This window comes from Anomaloglossus baeobatrachus, chromosome 2, assembly GCF_048569485.1.
Source record: "Anomaloglossus baeobatrachus isolate aAnoBae1 chromosome 2, aAnoBae1.hap1, whole genome shotgun sequence".
Lineage (NCBI taxonomy): Eukaryota > Metazoa > Chordata > Amphibia > Anura > Aromobatidae > Anomaloglossus > Anomaloglossus baeobatrachus.
Window position 1 is genome coordinate 78,283,073 of NC_134354.1, and position 21,062 is coordinate 78,304,134.

The following is a 21,062-nucleotide window of genomic DNA, read 5'->3' on the forward strand; positions in this document are numbered from 1 at the left end:
ATTTGCAGAACAACAGGGGAGCACACTCTCTTAAAGTTGTAGTACCCTTAACCATATCGTAGGTGCAATACCCCTACAATACTACAGGCATAGGCACAGATGAAAATACATAATTAAAGATTAAGCTACAAAGAAATGAGAGGGAAAGAAGGAGGGGGGAGGAGCAGCAAAGGATTTGCATACATGCAAAGTGTTCAGGTGGCCCGTAAGCTTGGAGCTGTCCGGGCCCCGCTCCCTACTATTGGTAGCAGAGGAGTGCAGCTGCCGACCGTCCTCCTCGACTAAGCCAGCACCCAGTCCCAATCTCCCACGATCGGGTCTCCGACTCCTCCGGGTCCAGACCACCGTCTGCAAACCAATCTGCGTTTTCCTCTGGGAGCTCCAACTCCCAGCTTCCACACACTTTGCTCCCCTGGAGCCAACTCACTTGTCACCTCCCTGCCTCACCCCTAGGTGGGCAGCCCTATTCCAGCTTAGCAGCCCACTGGTGTGCCTGACAGGGTGTGGTGCGAGGTGTGATTAGGATTTGTAAATGCTGGTGGAGGCAGTACTGCAAGTTGGGAACCCAGAACCATGGGGGGTGGAGTCCTGCACAGGGAGATAGAGAGCGTGCAGTACCCTGTGACGACCTGACTAGTCCAGGGGCATCACACACACATACGCACCTACAACAAGGACCATCCAAAACATGTGTGCTTTGCACAGATATGTGAAAGAGACCTAAAGTGTGTGGTCTCAGATGGTAAAAAGAAAACAAGCCCTGAGGCTGTCACTAGTCACAAGGCATGTAGTGACAAGCGTGACAACACTTGATCATCACTAATGATGATGTCTACCGATTGCCAAATACAGTACAGAGGATGCTTTTTTTCCTATTAACCCCTTCACGACCAATGATGTACCTATACATCATAGGTCGTATCTGTCTTTTCAATGGCCTTGCATGGCGTGCCTGCTGATTAGAGATCCACCCATGCTTGTTAACAAGATAGATCATGCTGTCATACTCTGACAGCGCGCTCTAACATGCCACATGGTCACAGGGCCAATAGATTGTGATGGCAGCGTGGGGTCAATGATGGCAGAGTGCTGGCACTAACAGTAGATCAGCATTTTTGTTGTACTCATACAGAGGGATGTTGAAAAATGAAACATTGCTCTGATCAAGAGAAGCGACCGTACACTGCAGATATAAAGTCCCCTAAAGGGACTAATAAAATCAATTAAAAAATGTAAAAAAAAGTTTTAAAAAATATGTAAAACACAAACAAAAACACCTCTAATTTTTCAAATCATCCCCCATTCCCATTGAAAACAAACAATAATAAAAACAAAACACATATTTGGTATCCCCGAGTTCAGAAATGCCCGATCTATCAAAATATAAAATCAATTGGTAAAAGGCGTAACAATACGGGTGATAAAGGGGGTAAAATAAACAAATGATCAAACATATTACTGGAAAAAGTCCCTTATACCCTAAACCTAAATGGTAATTAGTGCATGGAAAACAATTTTCCATTGATTGTGAATTTGTCATAATTTACAGACATACAGAAAAGTAAATTGACAAATAATTGAAGACATACTTTGGATAGTTTTCTGACATTTCAGCCTCTTAATTTGTCCATTAACGTTAAAGGTCAAATGTAGAAATATTTTCATGGCTGTAAAGTCGTATAATTCATGTGCTGTTTTATCTGCTTTATCCCTTTAAGAGACACAAGTAAATTAGATGTAGAAATACAAATTAAATATTAGGAGCATTAAGCCAGAAAGATGACAAGTGATGAAAAAAGTTCGGAAAGATTCAGCACATTAAAGAGGATTTATGACAAGTGCCTGGGGTCAGTATAAGGAGCACTGAACTAATGTCAAGGCTTTCCCATGTGGCTGGACCATCTGGTTCCAGAAATAACAATAGCTAAAGATTGGCCTTTTGAGTAGTAGAAGGCAAACAGAATATGATGGGTGCTCCTCCAAGTCCAAATCAAATATGGGTGTACAAACATATACGTACAGTCGTACACTGATGATCAGCACTAACACTGTTATACTGTTACAAGTACTGCATGCATTGATCTGTTGCTCCATATCAGTGGGAGACCTGGGACTCTGGTTCTTGTGATCAGTGGGGGTAAGTGCCGGTGAGGATTATATCCGTACTAGGTAGGAGAGGGATTTTTTAGGATAGAATACTATAGAAATGTAGGAAGGGGCCTACATAAATATTCACTTTTTCTCTCCCTTCCTAACAACAGAGAGTGTCTTACTTTTTTGGACACCCCCCCCCCCGCTCCAGGTGGCTTAACCTACCTATCCCTACGAATTGTAAGAGAAATGGCACTCACCAGGTTGTTGCTGTGCATAAGGTGATTTTTATTCAAACGTGGAGGTTACATGTATGGGGGCCGGCGGGGAGAGAGCATTCGCAAACACGTCAGACGACGGCCGTTTCGCACTTCAAATGTGCTTCAGCTGCAGGGTGTTGCTCACCTCTGGGGTTGATGTTAACGCAACTCAGATAGTTTGGCTCCCCACAGGTGGAGCGAGCCCCAGGGAGGATGAGGACGATGGCTGATGGCGCCGAAGCGCGGGGCGGCGGCACCGACAATGACAAGGATGACACAGGGGGCTGCGGTTCAAAGTTTCATTTACTCATAGTTCTTAAGGTGCCCCGGAGGTGTTGCTCTCCGCCGCCATGGATGGATTCCAGCCGATCCTGAGGGAATTAGAAGCAATTACCGGTGTCTGTGGAAATGTGTGAGACCTTCCTCCTTGCGCTGACACACAGTTCCCCGTAGCTTGAAGCAATTTGGGGACCCTGCTGTCAGTGTTAAGTGTCCCATCCTGTATGCAGGTGATGTGAGTCCTCGCCATGGGGTCCTGACACCAGATCCTATATGTCACTGTGCTCCGGGAAAGTGGGTAGTGGATGATGAGACATGAAATCCCCATCTCCGGCAGATTTGTTGAAGCCCGTGCAGGTGTTCGCAACCGAGGGTCCTGCACCCCGACTTGCACTGGAACTGTGGGAACAGTTAGGCTCGACCTCAGCTACCATCTCCTCTTGTCCCAACATCTCCTCCGGCTGCCTCTGTCTCTTGCCCTCTTTCAGTCTCACTCCTGTAGACTCAGTCCCAGGGCCACAACACTGCACTATCTCCACCTGTCTCCCGTCCCAGGGCCAGCCTGTTAAATGCTTCTCCCTCTAGGCTGTCTTTTCTGTTCTCTGTCCTGGGCTGTTCTCTAACTAAAAGTTAAATTACTTGTCTTTTTACTCATTGAGAGCGGCCCCCACCTCAGGAATGACTCAGCAGTGCTGGGGGATTTTCCCAGCCTGGTTTCCTGTGTGTGGTGACTGGCTCACTATCTGGGTGTTTTAAGTAAGTTATGAGTTCAGGATTTAGTGTAAGTGAAACAAACTAATGATTAACCTCTTCTCACCCGGGAGAGAATTACAATCTTAAAACAGATGCAATACTCTGTGGCGACTGAAGCCTCAGGGTGCCACAGATACCCTCACTAGATAGGTGTAGGGATAGGTAGATTAAGCCACCTGGAGCGGGGGGGTGTCCAAAAAAGTAAGACACTCTCCGTTGTTAGGAGGGGAGGGACAGGGAGTATTTATTTAGCCCCTTCCTACATTTCTATAGTATTCTATCCTCGAAAATCCTTCTCCTACCTAGTACGGATTTAATCCTCACCGGCACTTACACTAATATTGTGTTTTAGCATGTCCATGTCTTGAATATTGTTGCATGGAAGTTGACTGCATGTTTTTAATCAAAAGTAATAAAGTGTATCGATTTTAGAGGTTTTTTATTTTGGTGTCTTTTAGAATTTATATACCTCAGTGAGTATTATCCTTTTTGGTTTTGATCAGTGGGGGTACCAGTGGTATTACGCTCAGAGATTAGGGTCCTATTACTTATCATGTGAATATGTTCTAATTAAATGAGTTCAGGATTATTGTCTTCTGACTTGTCAAAAGATTTCCATTACTAGAGAAGCAGTTTGCGCTTCAGAGCTATTGGTCATAATATACATATATAGTTTTCTTACAGTGATATTAACGGTTGTGATAAATAACTACAGTTGAAACCAGAGGTTTCCATCCACTAAAAGACACATATTCATGTTTTTTTTACTATCTGACATTAAATCAGAATAAACCTTCCTGTTTTAGGTCAATTAGGTACCAAAATGATTTATATTTGCCAAATGCCAGAATAATGAGAGAGAGAATGTTTTATGGCATTTTTATTACTTTCTGCAAAGTCAAAAATTTACATACATTAAGAGTACTATGCCTTTAAACAATATGAAACAGCCCATGTGATTATGTCATGTCTTTGCAAGTTTCTGATAGATGTACAGTCCCTGAGAGAAGTTCTGTCGCTTATCCATGTTATGTAAATAAAAGCTTATAACCTGACTTTAAATTCATCCATTAGTTTCATAAATTACTCTTTTGAAAGCCGAAACCCTCCCAAATTTGGTTTAGGTAATGAAAATAAAGTTGCTGCAAAGCTGAAATATTATTTCATTTAATGAACACAGAAAGGTCAGATTTTGCCAAGACAAAAGTTTTGTCGCCCACAGAAAGTAATGTGAAATTCAAACAAATAATTAACTTCTAATACAAAGATATGTTGCATAACATTGGTGAATGAAGTTGTGGTGCTATTAGAGCCATATGTAATATTTTGTGTAATTTCCATGAGCTTGAAGGACTGCATACATGCAGTTCAACAATGATTCATACAGTTTATTGAAGTCATCAGGAATAGCTAAAAATGCAGTCTTACATGTCTCCCAGAGTTCATCCAGATTATTTGGTTTTGTCTTCCAAGCTTCCTCTTTCATTCTACCCCAAACATGCTCAATGATGTTCATGTCTGGTGACTGGGTTGGCCAGTCCTTGAGCACTTTGATCTTCTTTGCCAGGAGGAACTGTGTTGTAGCGATGGATGTATGAGATGGAGCACCATCCTGCTGCAGAATTTGACCCCTTTTATAATTGGGAATGTAAGAGGTAGCTAATAATTCTTGATATTTTAGGCTATTGATATTGCCTTCCACTTTGCAAATGTTTTGCACACCCCCATACTGAATGTAACCCCAGACCATGATCTTTCCACCCCCAAACTTGATCCATACTGGCTCCAGTAGGTCTCCTGCAGTATTTTCAGTGGCTGTGGTGCAATTCAACTGAAGATTCATCAGAGAAATCCACCTTCTGCCACTTTTCCAGCGTCCATCTGTTTAGCAGGCTGTGGGACTTGGCAAATGCCACATGGTTTTTTAATTGCCTTTTGTTTAGTGCTGGCTTCTGGGCACTGATTCGACCATGGAGGCCATTTTGAGACAGAATCCTACAAACTGTTCTAGTTGACACAGGGACTTGAGGTGACCAGGCCTTTTGGAGCTCTGCTGTAGTGGAAGAGGGGCTGGCTTTGGATTTTCTAACCAACAAACATTCCTCTTGAGCAGTTGTCTTGTGGGGTTTGCCGGACCTGGTCTTGTCAAAAACATCTCCGGTCTCTTCAAATCTTTTTTTAATTATGTATACTTGATGCTGAGACACATTAAAGGTGCAAGCCACCTCTGCAGTGGATCTGGTCTTCAGCCTTTTGATAATCAAGGCTTTGGTTGCAGGGTGGATTTTGGCATGTTGTCAGAGGTCAAGTTGCAGTTCAAGTGAAGGTGCTGGCATTCTTTTTATACACACCCACTAATTAACCGATCATTTAGTGAGCACAGGTAAGGATGTAAACTAGGATGGAGTGCATTATATGACAAGGCGACAAAACTTTTGTCTTGCTAAAATCTGACCTTTCTGTGTTCATTAAATGATCAATATTTCAGCTTTGCAGCAACTTTATTTTCATAACCTTAACCAAATTTGGGAGGGTTTCAGCTTTCAAAAGAGTAATTTATGAAACCAATGGATGAATTTAAAGTCAGGTTATAAGCTTTTATTTACATAACATGGATAAGCGAAAGAACTTCTGTCAGGGACTGTATTGGCAACATCTATACGTGATGCATGTCACTTTTTGCAGGACATGTATGGGCACGATGTAGCTTTGCTATAAACTACAGTATATATTTGCACTTTTCATTTTGCTGCAAGGTTTATGGTTGATTCTGGATACCCACACTGACATAATTAAGTGTACAGCGGAGTGAAGGTTTACCCAGGGCTGTGAATTTACAGATTTCCATAACTGACCAGTGGGATATTTTGTATATCTGTACTTGTAGCGGTGCCGGCTTACATAGTTCTGTCGATGGCTGTGAATTTGCTATTTAGCGCTACTGATCCCTGGAAGGATTTTGCATATTTTCACATGTGGCTTGGCTGCAATTAATGGTTTTATAACACAATTTATTACACTTAAATGGTGCTTTTTTATATTACTGATTAAAGGTTATGTTTTGGTTGTGGAGACCAATATCTTCTGGCAGTTTTCAATGACATCTCTGAAACTATGAAAAAGACATTCCACTGCTGGTAGGTCAGGGTCCCATCAGTTCATCTCTTGCAACTGTTTGATGATGGGATGAGACCAAAGACTATATCAACATCATTGACTTTTCTGGTTTAAAGGGTTATGTAACCAAAATAAATAAATGAAAAAAAAAAATATATATATATATATATATATATATATATATATATATATTAGCTTTTTCCATAGCTCTAAATAACTTCACTGGAGAATTGTGCACAAGCATAGCCTTAACCATAGCGCAAACAAAACAGCTTTGGGCACCCATTCTCATTATGCATGGAGCTCCCAGAAGAAGAACCCTCATATCAGGCATTGATTGTGCGGTCTGTGGATATACCGTCAATACTTCATAAGGGAATATCTCTGCAGGGCTTCTATACAAGTAGTATGTCTCTAGTGACAGAACCTTGTAAAAATTCTTACTGATAAGTTAACTGTAATTATTGTGAAATTACATTTTTTCCTCAAAGAAAACTTCATATTATTTTTAAATAAATCATCAATGGAGTTAAATGTTCCACGAACCTAACAGCAAACCTAATGATGACTCAAAAGCCTAAAGCAAGCTCTAGATTTTGCCAACTGTGTATTTCTCATGTTGTTCTATAAGCCTGTCGATGTTCCTACCAGTAGTGTATTTACAGAGAGCACATCTACAAATTCATAGGAAGCCAAATATACTATCAATATGTTTATGGAGTCAGTTAGGAAACTTGTGTTCTGCAGGAAATACACAAACATGGAGAGAAATTTGTATGCTCTCAAGGACCAGATAATTACTTTAAATGCCTACATATACAGTTGAAACCAGAAGTTTACATACACTATCTAAGAAGACATGTCTGCATGTTTTTCTCACTATCTGTTATTTAATTAGAAGAAACCTTTCCCATTTTAGGTCAGATAGGAACCAAAATTATTTATATTTGCCAAATCCCAGAATAATGAGAGAGAGAAAGAAAGAGAGAGACAAAGTTTTAAGGCATTTTTATTACTTTTTGCAAACTCAAAAGTTTGTATAAATTCATTAGTATTTGATACCATTGCCCTTAAACTTTATGACTTGGGTGAAATGTTTTGGATCTCCTTCTACAAGCTTCTCACAAACAGTTGGTAGGAATTTGGGCTCCTTCCTTCTGACAGAACTGGTGTAACTGAGCCATGTTTGTAGGCTGCCTTGCTCACATCGACCTTTTCAGCTTTGCCCATAACTTTTCAATAGGATTGAGATCAGGGCCTTGTGATGGCCACTGCAAAATATTGACTTGTTATCCTTAAACCACTTTGCAACCAGTTTGGCAGCATACTTCTAGTCATTGGCCATTTGAAAGACGCCCAAGTTTATTTTCCTGGCTGATGTCTTGAGATGTTGCTTCAGTATTGCCACATAATCTTGTTTCCTCATGATGCCATATATTTTGTGAAGTGCTCCAGTCCCTCCTGCAGCAAAACAACCCCACAACATGATGCTGCCCCTCCCATGTTTCATAGTTTCACAGTTGGGATCGTCTTCTTAGACTTCAAAGCTTCCCCCTTTTTACTCTAAACGTAACAATGGTCATTATAGCCAAACAGTTCAATTTTAGTTCCGTCAGACCACAGGACATGTCTTTGTTTCTGTTTGCATTTACAAACAATATTCTGGCTTTTTTATGTTTCTTTTGGAATAATAACTTCTTCCTGGGAGAGTGACCTTTCAGCCCATGTTGATACAGTACTCATTTCACTGTGGATAATGACAATCTTACCAGCTTCCGCCAACATCTTCACAAGGTCTTTTGCTTTTGTTTTTGGGTTGATATGCACATCTCTGACCAAAGCACGTTTATCTCTGGTACACAGAACTCCTCTCATTCCTGAGTGGTATGACGGCTGAACATTCCCATCTTGTTTGTACTTGCATATAATTGTTTGTACAGATAAACGAGGCAAGTTTAACTATCTGGAAATTGCACCCAAAGAATGAACCAGATTTGTGCAAGTCCACAATTCTCTTCCTGAGATCTTGGCTGATTTCTTTTATCTTTCTCATGATGATACACAAATAGGCAGTGTGTTTCAGGTGTGCATTAAAATACATCCACAGGTGTGTCTCTAATTAGCTCAGATGTTGCCAATAAACCTATCAGAAGCTTCCAAAGACATTACATCATCATATGGGCTGTCCCATATTGTTTAAAGACGTAGTACTCTCAGTGTATGTAAACTTTTGACGTTGCAGAAAGTAATATTAATGCCTTAAAACATTCTCTCCCTCTCGTTATTCTGGTATTTGGCAAATATAAATCATTTTGGTTCCTAATTGACCTAAAACAGGAAAGTTTATTCTGATTTAATGTCAGATAGTGAGAAAAACATGCAGATGTGTCTTTTTAGATAGTGTGTGTTAAATTTTGGTTTAAATATAAATAATTTTTGGTAATCCTAATTGACCTAAGATGGGAAAGGTTTATTCTGATTTAATATTAAATGATCAAACAGAAGTGAAGCTGAAAATGGTCTTCAGAAATGGTTAAACCGTGATTTTATTACGCGTTTCGGAGATCACATCTCCTTTTTCAAATAAATCACACATGTACGACAGCGCCGGACTCCACTTCTGTTTGATCGTTTAATGCTAACCTCCATATGGTGCCTGCTGCAGCAGTAACGTATACGCTTTAATAGTAGTTGTGACTGTTTCACAACTGCAGTCATATGAAAAAGTTTGGGCACCCCTATTAATGTTAACCTTTTTTCTTTATAACAAATTGGGGTTTTGGAAGAGCTATTTCAGTTTCATATATCTAATAACTGATGAACTGAGTAATATTTCTGCAGTGAAATGAGGTTTAGTGTACTAACAGAAAATGTGCAATCCGCATTTAAACAAAATTTGACCGTTGCAAAAGTATGGGCACCCTTATCAATTTCTTGATTTGAACACTCCTAACTACTTTTTACTGACTTACTAAAGCACTAAATTGGTTTTGTAACCTCATTGAGCTTTGAACTTTATAGGCAGGTGTATCCAATCATGAGAAAAGGTATTTAAGGTGGCCACTTGCAAGTTGTTCTCCTATTTGAATCTCCTATGAAGAGCGGCATCATGGGCTCCTCAAAACAACTCTCAAATGATCTGAAAAAATGATTATTCAACATAGTTGTTTAGGGGAAGGATACAAAAAGTTGTCTCAGAGATTTAAACTGTCAGTTTCCACTGTGAGGAACATAGTAAGGAAATGGAAGAACACAGGTACAGTTCTTGTTAAGCCCAGAAGTGGCAGGCCAAGAAAAATATCAGAAAGGCAGAGAAGAAGAATGGTGAGGACAGTCAAGGACAACCCACAGACCACCTCCAAAGACCTGCAGCTTCATCTTGCTGCAGATGGTGTCAATGTGCATTGGTCAACAATACAGCGCATGTTGCACAAGGAGAAGCTGTATGGGAGAGTGATGCAAAAGAAGCCGTTTCTGCAAGCACGCCACAAACAGAGTCGCCTGAGGTATGCAAAAGCACATTTGGACAAGCCAGTTACATTTTGGAAGAAGGTCCAGTGGACTGATGAAACAAAGATTGAGTTGTTTGGTCATCCAAAAAGGCGTTATGCATGGAGGCAAAAAACCACGGCATTCCAAGAAAAGCACTTGCTACCCACAGTAAAATTTGGTGGAGGTTCCATCATGCTTTGGGGCTGTGTGGCCAATGCCGGCACCGGGAATCTTGTTAAAGTTGAGGGTCACATGGATTCAACTCAGTATCAGCAGATTATTGACAATGATGTGCAAGAATCAGTGACGAAGTTGAAGTTACGCAGGGGATGGATATTTCAGAAAGACAAGGATCCAAAACACCGCTCCAAATCTACTCAGGCATTCATGCAGAGGAACAATTACAATGTTCTGGAATGGCAATCCCAGTCCCCAGACCTGAATATCATTGAAAAGCTGTGGGATGATTTTAAGCGTGTTGTCCATGCTCGGCGACCATCAAACTTAACTGAACTTCATTCCGGATCCAGGAACTCATTAAAAGCTACAGGAAGCGACTAGAGGGTGTTATTTTTGCAAAAGGAGGATCTACAAAATATTAATGTCACTTTTATGTTGAGGTGCCCATACTTTTGCACCAGTCAAATTTTGTTTAAATGCGGATTGCACATTTTCTGTTAGTACAATAAACCTCATTTCAATCCAGAAATATTACTGAGTCCATCAGTTATTAGATATATGAAACTGAAATAGCTATTGCAAAAACCCAAATTGTTATAAAGAAAAAAGGTTAACATTAATAAGGGTGCCCAAACTTTTTCATATGACTGTATATCAGGTGAGTACATCTAATTTTATCTGTATACGTTCTTTAACAGTACTAGCCTATTAGTGCCTTTTGTCTTTTCAGTCCTCTTCCTATTATTCTGATTTCATGTCAGATAGTGAGAAAAATATGCAGATGTGTCTTTTTAGATAATGTATGTAAACGTCTGGTTTCAACTTTAGTTAATATAACAACCGATAATATCATTGTAACAAAACTATAAACTTTTATTATGACCAACAGCTCTGAAGGTCAAACTGCTCCTTTAGTAATGGAAAGTTTTTGATCGTTAACACATTTAATTAGGAGATACAGGATATACCCACAGGATAAGTAATAATAGGACCCTAATCTCTGAGCGTCCTACCAGTGGTACCCCCACTGATCACAAGAACCAGAGTCCCAAGTCTCCCACTGAAATGAAGCAGCAGATCAGTGCATGCAGTACTTGTAACAGTGTTACAGTGTTAGTGCTGATCAGTGTATGTATATGTTTGTACACCCAGATCAGCGTATGCAGTACTGCTTAATTTTTTTTATATGAATAACAGAGATAATAGTGGATACAGCGCTAACAGCCATTGTCCTTCACACCACTCCACATCACACCGGGGTTGTCAACTATCCAAAAATTTCATGACAGCTTGGGCGATCCATAAAAACAAATTTAGACATCCGTGATGTTTTTGAACCTGAAGAAACTTAGACAGATTATTTTGACTGTAATTATCATAATTTTACAGTTTACAATGAATGCAACTAATGTTTCATATCAGAAATATGGGCTGTAGACATGGATCACTTTAATCATGAAGACTTATTATGGTTTTACAATATATTGGTACAAAAATATTGTCTTTCCTTGATTTTGTTTTAGAGCTGTCCAGAAAAAAAATAATAAGTCAAGTTGGCAACCCTGCATCACCCCAGGCACTGACCGAGGTCCTTACTAACCTAAATTGTCTACCTTCTTCATAGGTAGAATAATTCGACCCATCAATACCATCAATAAAGCTATATCATCTTCATCGCCATCTATCCAAGTGTCGTGGTTCTTTGGACCCATGGATAGTTGACAATCTGAGATTTTTACTCAACCAATTTTACATATTGTAAATTTTCATGAACTGCTAATTTCATTTTTGTGAATTCCAATTTACAAACTATTAGTACCAAATATTTAAATTCACATAAAAATACACTACAAGCCCTTATTTATACCATTAAAATCTAATACAAAATATTTCAGTGTTAAGATAATTATATATCCCGAAATTGGTAAACTAATAACAATACCAATGAGAGTACACAATACCTGAGGAGTAGGGAGGGGAAATAAACTCACCCTAAAAAGTTCCTTATCCATGTCCTACCTAACCTTGTTGGTCCTATTCCTAATCTTTTTTTTTTTTGCATGATGGCTATCATGTACTACTTTAAGCATTGGATTAGGATTGAGTGCTCTATCATTAATGAGCTGAATATAATTTGGTTTCAGTGAGCTAATTATTGTTTTATTGTAAGAATACTGCTATCTACCCCTTCCTGTTTGACACCATTGAACAACAGGATCCTTAAGCGGGCTTTACACGCTACAATATCATTAATGAATTATAGTCGGGGTCACGGTGTTTGTGATGCACATCCGGCTTCATTAACGAGATCGCAGTGTGTGACACTTGTGAGCGACCTTAAACGATCGCAAAAGCAGTCAAAATCGTTTGCAACGGAGAGGTCGTCCTGAAACAAAAAATCATTTTATGCTTATTAGCGATGTTGTTCCTCTTTCCTGCGGCACCATACATCACTGTGTGTGGCACCACATGAGCGATGAACATCTCCTACCTGCCTCCACCGGCAATGCGGAAGGAAGGAGGTGGGCGGGATGTTACGTCCCGCTCATCTCCGCCCCTCCACTTCTATTGGACGCCAGCCTTGTGACGTCGCTGTGACACCACACGAACTGCCCCCTTAGAAAGGAGGTGGGTCGCCGGCCAGAGCGACATTGCAGAGCAGGTATGTGCATGTGACGCTGTCATAGCAATAATGTTCGCTAAGGCAGCGATCAAACAATATCACACGTACGACAGGGTCGGGTGCTATGGCGCTCGTCATCACTAGCCGATGCAAGCGATGTCGCAGCGTGTAAAGCCCGCTTTAGGGTCAGTCATTGCTCAGCGGGGGTTGCATTTGCGCTTACTAGAGTGCCAACCTCCGTGGTTAGGTAGGACATGAAATAGGGACTTTTTAGGGTTAGTTTATTTCCCTCCCTTCTCCTCAGGTATTGTGTACTCTCATTGACATTGTTACTGGTTTACTAATTTGGAAATATATAATCTTAACACTGTCAAATATTTTAGATTAGATTTTAATGATATTAATAAAAGTTAATTTTTATTCTAGTGTATGTATTTTTCTGTGAATCTATTGTACTCTAAGGCGGGCTTTGCACGTTGCAACATCGCAAGCCAATGCTGCGATGCTGAGTGCGATAGTCCCCACCCCTGTCGCAGCAGCGATATGTGATGATAGCTGGCGTAGCGAAAATTATCAAAATTACATGCACTCACCTTGCCCTGCGACATCGCTCTGGCCGGCGACCTGCCTCCTTATTAAGGGGGCGGGCCGTGCGGCGTCATAGTGACGTCACACGGCAGGCGGCCAATAGAAGCGGAGGGGCGGAGATGAGCGGGACGTAAACATCCCGCCCACCTCCTTCCATCCGCATAGCCGACAGGAGCCGCGGTGAAGCAGGTAGGAGATGTTCCTCACTCCTGCGACTTCACACACAGCGATGTGTGCTGCTGCAGGAACGAGGAACAACATAGGACCGTCGCAGGAAGGTAATTATGGTTGTCGCCGACGCTACACCGATGATACGATTATGACGCTTTTGCGCTCGTTAATCGTATCATCTAGGCTTTACACACTACGATGTCGAGAGCGACGCAGAAAGTGCGTCACTTTCGACATGACCCCACCAACATCGCACCTGCGATGTCGTAGTGTGCAAAGTACCCCTTACACTCGTATTACAATTGTTCGATGAACGTGCCAAATAAATAGCTAAGAAAAAAAAATGAGTTATATCCCAACGTCATTTAAAGAGAATCGCTCAGCCTAAACTGACAATATAAAATAAGCACATAGACTTGTAGGGATATAGTGCCCATGTGACAATTGGAGCACAGCTAAAGAGAATATGGAGAACTTAATTTCTCCATCTTCTCCACTGTCTGTGTCGGTGCATATCTATGACATCTGAGTCCAGGCCAATGTTTTGCGTGCATCGTTGACTTGAATGGCCCACGTCATCCAATATATGCTGCTGTCATGCTGTACAAAGGGCTGGTAAGACGTAGTACAGCGTATTCCCCACTAGGTGGCAGCAGAGTAGTGGAGTATCAAAGAAACACTGTAACAGAAAGGAGGCTAACGTATAGCAGAGTAACATCAGCAGGCAGTTCACAGACGAACCACCAGGGGGCAATAGAGTAGTCAAGCAGTCAGGGTCTAGCCAGGAAAGCCAAGTCACTGCAAAGGTAGGATCAAAATCAGGTCAGAAAACATAACCAAAGTCGGATACTGGGAGATCAGGTATGCAGAGGGAAAGACAAAGGGTACAGGGAATAGAAGACAAGCCCGGAGGGTAAGGAGACATAAACATAGGAAGGCGGATGAACCAGGATGGGAAAACAACTGACAAGAGCGGGAAGTTAGAGATTGGGACAGACAAACGAACGGGGGAAGGTAAAGGTCAGGGCACGGCAACAAGGAGTCAGATCAAACAGGAAATCTCACCAGAACCAGTCAAAGGCTGCAGAGGGAAACTATAACCAGTACAGGAATGAAAGTGCAGCGACCAGATATAGTGTCTCTTGAAACAAGAAGGAGGCTAATGGGAGTTAACTCCTGACTTGACCAGGCCGGGTCTGGGAAACTCTGGAGCAGGGAATACTGGTCCTGGATCATGACAGCTGCTACTTGCACCAAGCAGCAATTTTTTTTCATGCTAAATCAGTTTAAGAAACTTACCGCAGATCGGAACTGCACCATAGTATAATATTAGGCCGAGTGCTATCCAACAAAACATCAGATAGCAGCTAGCCATGTAAGTGAGCCTTTATACTGAATATTTTTTCACAAAACTATATATTAATGTGCTCTCCTCTTGCTTCTCTATAAAACTATGCCTGCAGATATGATCACAATTTCATGGTGAAAGGTTCTGTTTAAAAAAAATATGCCGACCAGGGTGCTCAGTGCACCCTTAGGGGTACTTTGCACGCTGCGACATCGCAGGCCGATGCTGCGATGCCGAGTGCGATAGTACCCGCCCCCGTCGCAGCAGCGATTTCCTTGTGATAGCTGCCGTAGCAAACATTATCGCTACGGCAGCTTCACATGGACTCACCTGTCCTGCGACCGTCGCTCTGGCCGGCGACCCGCCTCCTTGTTAAGGGGGCGGGTCGTGCGGCGTCATAGCGACGTCACATGCCAGGCGGCCAATCGGAGCGGAGGGGCGGAGATGAGTGGGATGTAAACATCCCTCCCATCTCCTTCCTTCCGCATATCCTACGGAAGACGCAGTAACGCCGGTAGGAGATGTTCCTCGCTCCTGCGGCTTCACACACAGCGATGTGTGCTGCCGCAGGAGCGAGGAACAACATCGGACTGTCACGTCAGCGTAATCATGGATTACGCCGACGCTGCACCGATGATACGATTACGACGCTTTTGCGCTCGTTAATCGTATCATCTAGCCTTTACACACTACGATGTCACATGCGATGCCGGAAGTGCGTCATTTTCAATTTGACCCCACCGACATCGCACCTGCGATGTCGTAGTGTGCAAAGCCTGCCTTAGTGTGACCAAGATGCTCAATGCACTGTTCCATCCACTGGTTTTTTATGTTCCTGACCATCTCACTGGTGATTGACAGCGCTGACTTGCATGAGCTTTCTCTATAGACAGTGTTGACTCCATTCAAGCTTGTGCTATTATTGACCAATGAGGGTGACAGGTCAAAACCAGAGGGAAAAATAGCGCACTGAGCTTCTTGGCCATACCAAGAGTGTACTGAGCAATTTCTGTAACATGCTTAATTAAACTTCACTTTCTGGAGAAAGGAGGCACTGTTAAACACACTATAGGTGTGATTTTTGTAAAAAGTGTATCCCATTTAAGGCTTTGTGCTTAGATTATTTCTGAGAGTTCTGATAGCTTCCCAATAATTCTAAATATGAAGCAAATGATCAATAAAAAAAAATTACCTTATTTTCCGGATTGTAAGATGCACTTTTTTTCCCCAAAAAATGGGGGTAAAATGGGGGTGCATCTTACAATGCGGATATACTGGGGCGGCGGTGGTAGAGCGGGGTCATAGGAGGCAGGGTCTGCAATACTGAGGATGTTACTGCAGTGTCACGGCGGGTGCATTGAGCTGACTGCGGGCTCTATTGATTCGCCCACTGTTGACGAGATAAACTTCAAGAAAATGGCTGCGGAGTATTAGGATTAAGACACACTAGGATTACAAGACGCACCCTCATTTTCACATTAACAATTATTTTTTCCTATTTTCCTCCTCTAAATTTGGGGTGCGTGTTATAATCCGGGGCATCTTATAAACCAAGAATTATGGTATTTAAAAAAGGAAGACATGTTTTGGGATTTTTGCCCTTCGTCAGTGCAAACCGTGAGAGCCGGCACTAGAGTCAATGTCTTCTTCCTCTATAAAGTTTGCAAATTTTGCTAATAAACCTAGTTTTCAATGGGGTTGAATAATTTTGATTGTAACTGTGTTACTCAATGCTGACATCAAAAGGGATGAATCAATAAATGTACATTGCAGTGTGTTTCATAGGCTTCAGGCATATTGAAGGTATTCTGTTGAGTAGAATGGTTGAAGCAGCTCTGAGAGTGAAATATGATGCCGAGGTTGGTAAAGTGCCCGGGGCGTTATCTTTATGAAATTTCTGACTCACTAACTTCAGCCCAATAATTTTATTTTCGGGTATTTTTAGTCCACAGCTATAAACTATGTATTTTTATATAACAGTTTAACATTGTCTCCTAGTGCTTAAAAGGGTACTCCGAGGAGATAAAAAATTATTCTACTATCCGTGCACTCGTAAACTACAAGGATGAGATGCACAATGCTGTTCCATATCTTTATACTACCTGTAATTCAGTATGATGCTGGAGCTGCTATTTGCTGCTCAGTGGTGTAACTAGAGTCCAATGGGCCCAGACCTAAAATTTGGACCTGGGCTCCCACCCGCATGTTGGTCAGATGTATGAGCCCTGTGTTGCCTCCCCCTCTCCCTTCAATATGTAGCAATGTCCCTTATCCTGTACTAATGTCCTCCAGTCTGGGCCCTTTCCTTCTAAATAGGTCCCCATCTTGGGTTTATTCCTGGTAAATATAGTATATCACAAAATGTGAATATACCCTTCACATTTTTGTGAATATTTTATATCTTTTCATGGACAACACTGAAGATAGGACACATTAATACAGTGTAGAGTAATCAGTGTACACCATGTATAACAGTGTAAATTTGGTGCCCTCTAAATAACTCAACACATCCTCTTGCAACAAAAGTGAATACACCCCTAAGTGAAAATGGCCAAATTGTGCCCAATTAGCCATTTTCCCTTCCCGGAGTCATGTGACTCATTAGTGTTACACGGTCTCAGATGTGAATGGGGAGCAGGTGTGTTAAATTTGGTATTATCGCTCAGACACGCTCTCATACTGGTCACTGGAAGTTCAACATGGCTCCTCATGACAAAGAATTATCTGAGGTTCTGAAAAATAGAATTGTTGCTCCACATGAAGATGGCTGAGGTTATAAGAAGATTGCCAAAATCCTGTCCCTGAGCTGCAGCAAGGTGGACAATCTGCGGGAAGCTAAAGTTCATTGAGGGAAGGAAGCAGAAATGCAAACATGTACTATGACATACTGTTCCCATCCCAGGACCGTTCTTGGTAAATATGTTCCCTGTTCTGCCACTAATGAATAACCCCCCCCCCTTTTTCACCTTCCCCAGCTTCAATCTTGAACGGTGGCCTCCCCAGCAGCTGACAATGGCATTCCTGCTATGGTGATGCATGATGTCACTGCGATGCGCCTCATCTCACAGGCATGCTGAGTTTGCTGACATCTAATGTAGTCCTATGTTTGGCCAGAGGCATGTACTGAACTCCAGATCAAATCAAGTGATATGTACATTATGCATAGAAATGTATCTAATGAGAAATTGGCCGCCAACTGTACATTTTTTATGGGAATCACATAGGGATCTGGTAATAACAATGTTTGCATGAATCGAATAGTAAGGCTCGGGCCGTGTGGGACCATATGAGATAATATCACAACGTCATGCTGCTACATTGCAACTAATAATAGTATATGTGTTCACATTGCCGCGATCTTGACATGACAGTTAGCAGCCCCGCTAGCTATCTGTGTAAGAATACTCGCTATCAATATTTGCAATAATAATGGTCATGTTTTTATATCGAATTGCCATGTTGCTCTATCCTATTAGCCACTAAAATGTTATATTTCTTATTTTTATAGGTTACCTACACTAGATAAAGCTCTAAATCCATGGATGACATCAAATTAAAGTTACATCATGCATGTGAGTAACTGTGTATAATTAATTGGTAAATGACCCAATTTCTGTAGCTTTATTTATTGTAATGTGTATCTCCCTGATTTCACATAACTAAGATCACACAGCCATTTCATTGACTACATTTATGCTCCTAGAATAAGAAACTCCAGAAATACAACAAATTGTATTTCACAGAACTGTGATAACTTTTAAGCATGTAGGAAAAAATGCTGCACGGTGAGAATGATTTCAAAAATAGAATCTTCAATAGTTTATATTAATCAATCAAGAAAAATGCAAAGTGAATGAACAAAAGAGAAAACAAAATCAAATAAGTATTTGATCAAAATAATAATTGTTCAAAACAGCATCAATTCTCTTAGGTACATTTGAAAACAGGAAGGGATTTTTTAGGATTATAGCCTGGTGTATGAATAACAAATTATACCAAATAAATGATAATAATCATTGTTGATATGTAGGCAAGAAAATAATTAATAGAAATATGAACCACAGTGTAGGAGGCACAAAACTTATTGAGGAACAGCCAAGTTACAAGGGTGAGGTTGTGGAAAACAGTTTAATGTAAAAAATCATTAAAAATGGTAAGACTGAGTACAGCAAGCGGACACAAGGTAGTTATACTGCATTATCAAGGTCTCTCCCAGGCAAAGACTTCAAAGCAGACTTGGGTTTCAAGATGTACTGTTGAAGCGCTTTTGAATACCAATAAATAATCACCATAAGTGCAGTGGTCGGCCAATCAAACTTGGTCAGATGAAAGACATATCTAGCATGCTTGTCTTCAATATCAGAAAATGTCCAGCACTGCCATCAATTTAGAACAGGGGTTTATGGCAGGAAAATCAGAGGGAAGGTTCGGCATGCCACGCTGCTTCCACATGTGTAATGAGTAGATGTGTACTAGAAACACTTTCAGAATAAAGGTACTGTCACACATAACGAGATCGCTAGCGAGATCGCAGCTGAGTCACCGTTTGGTGACGCAGTAGCGATCCCGTTAGCGATCTCGTTATGTGTGACACTTACCAGTGATCAGGACCCTGCTGTGAGATCTCTAGTCGTTGCAGAATGGTCCAGGCCATTTTCTTCAAAGGCGATGTCCTGCTGGGCAGGACACATCGCTGTGTTTGACACTGTGTGACAGGATCACAGTGACTGCTGAGATCGTTATACAGGTCACTACTGCGACCTGTATTGTTCCTGCATCGCTGGTAAGATCTGACTGTGTGACATCTCACCTGCGACCTCCCAGCGACTTACCTGCGATCCCTATCAGGTCGCATCGTTTTCGGGATCGCTGGTAAGTCGTTGTGTGTGACATGGGCCTTAAGCTGGGTTTACACACTGCAACATCTCAAACGACATCGCTGTAACGTCACCGGTTTTGTGACGCAATAGCGATGTTGTTTGTGATGTTGCAGTGTGTGAATCCTATCAGCGACCTGGCCCCTGCTGTGAAGTTGTAATCGTTACAAATCGTTCAGGACCATTCCTAGGTCCTTTGTTTCCCGCTGTGCAGCATGAAGTTTCAGTGTGTGAATCCTTTTCAGCGACTTTGTTAGCAACTTCCCTTTCAAAAGGCTGCTTATCAACGTCCCCAACAACCAGCTAGGTCGCTCTGCAGGTCCGGATCGCTGTTGAGTTGTTGGCCAGGTTTGCCTGTTTGAACGCTCACCAGAGACTTAGCAGAGACTTAGGGAGGTCGCTATTGCGTCACCAAACCGGTGACGTTACAGCGATGTCCTTTGCGATGTTGCAGCGTGTAAACCCAGCTTTAAGTAGTACTTTATCTCCTAAATGGAAAGTGGACACATTGCTAGATCAGACTAATCACTTCCTCAAGGTTGTTTGGCATACAAAGGTTCACATGGACATGATATCTAAAAGATAAAAAGGGCTTTAAACAAGTGACACTCTTGTGAAGTGGAGCATACGTTACTGTTATCTGACAGTTCCTTCTGTATTATTAGTAGTTCATTTTGTAATTATTTGTCTATTCATAATAAAGATAATGCCATGTCACAACACCAATTGTCATGGCTCCACCCCAGGGAACCTGTGATCTCTGGTTGTTGGTCAGTTTCCCTCATGGTTAGACCTCAACCTGATTTATGTTGTCCCAACTCCTGAAGGATGTCTTGTCCTGTCTTCCTTTATTATTCTCTGCCTTCCTTTTTCACTTCTTTTCAGGTGTGTACACTTTCTCGCTAGGTTTACCCAATCACGTTTTGGGAGGTGTTATTTATACTTACTACTCACATGCCTCAGTGGTGGCTACATTTTTGGATGAGGGCTTGACTGGAGTCCCAGCTCCTCGGTTAAGGCTTTTTTACTGGGACATTGCTTTTGTGATTCCCTGCAGTTTGTTTCTGAGAATCCCTTCCCAGTTATCTCCTATTTTATGTCATTTAGGTTTGGGAGGATTTCCACTCTTTCTTTTATTCTTTTTGGTATCTTGTATTCCATCATTTCTGTATGACTGGATTTGCATGTTCCTAGCCCTGTGTCTCATCCTCTGCCTGTGAGCACCTAATTTTTGTTTACTGTTGTTTTTGTGTTACACTTGGTTTATATCTTATAGTGCAGTT

The 21,062-nt window shown here is 41.5% G+C and overlaps 1 protein-coding gene across 2 annotated transcripts in view; it reads left to right on the forward strand.

The window, feature by feature from the left end:
* The window catches only part of HTR1F (5-hydroxytryptamine receptor 1F), a 417,661-nt gene that overhangs the window by 261,251 nt on the left and 135,348 nt on the right, over window positions 1-21,062 (forward strand). For both annotated transcript variants that reach the window (XM_075333085.1, XM_075333084.1), the window contains one exon: window positions 18,411-18,474. The gene's annotated coding sequence lies outside the window, so the exon portion shown is untranslated. The remainder of the gene's footprint in view (window positions 1-18,410; window positions 18,475-21,062) is intronic.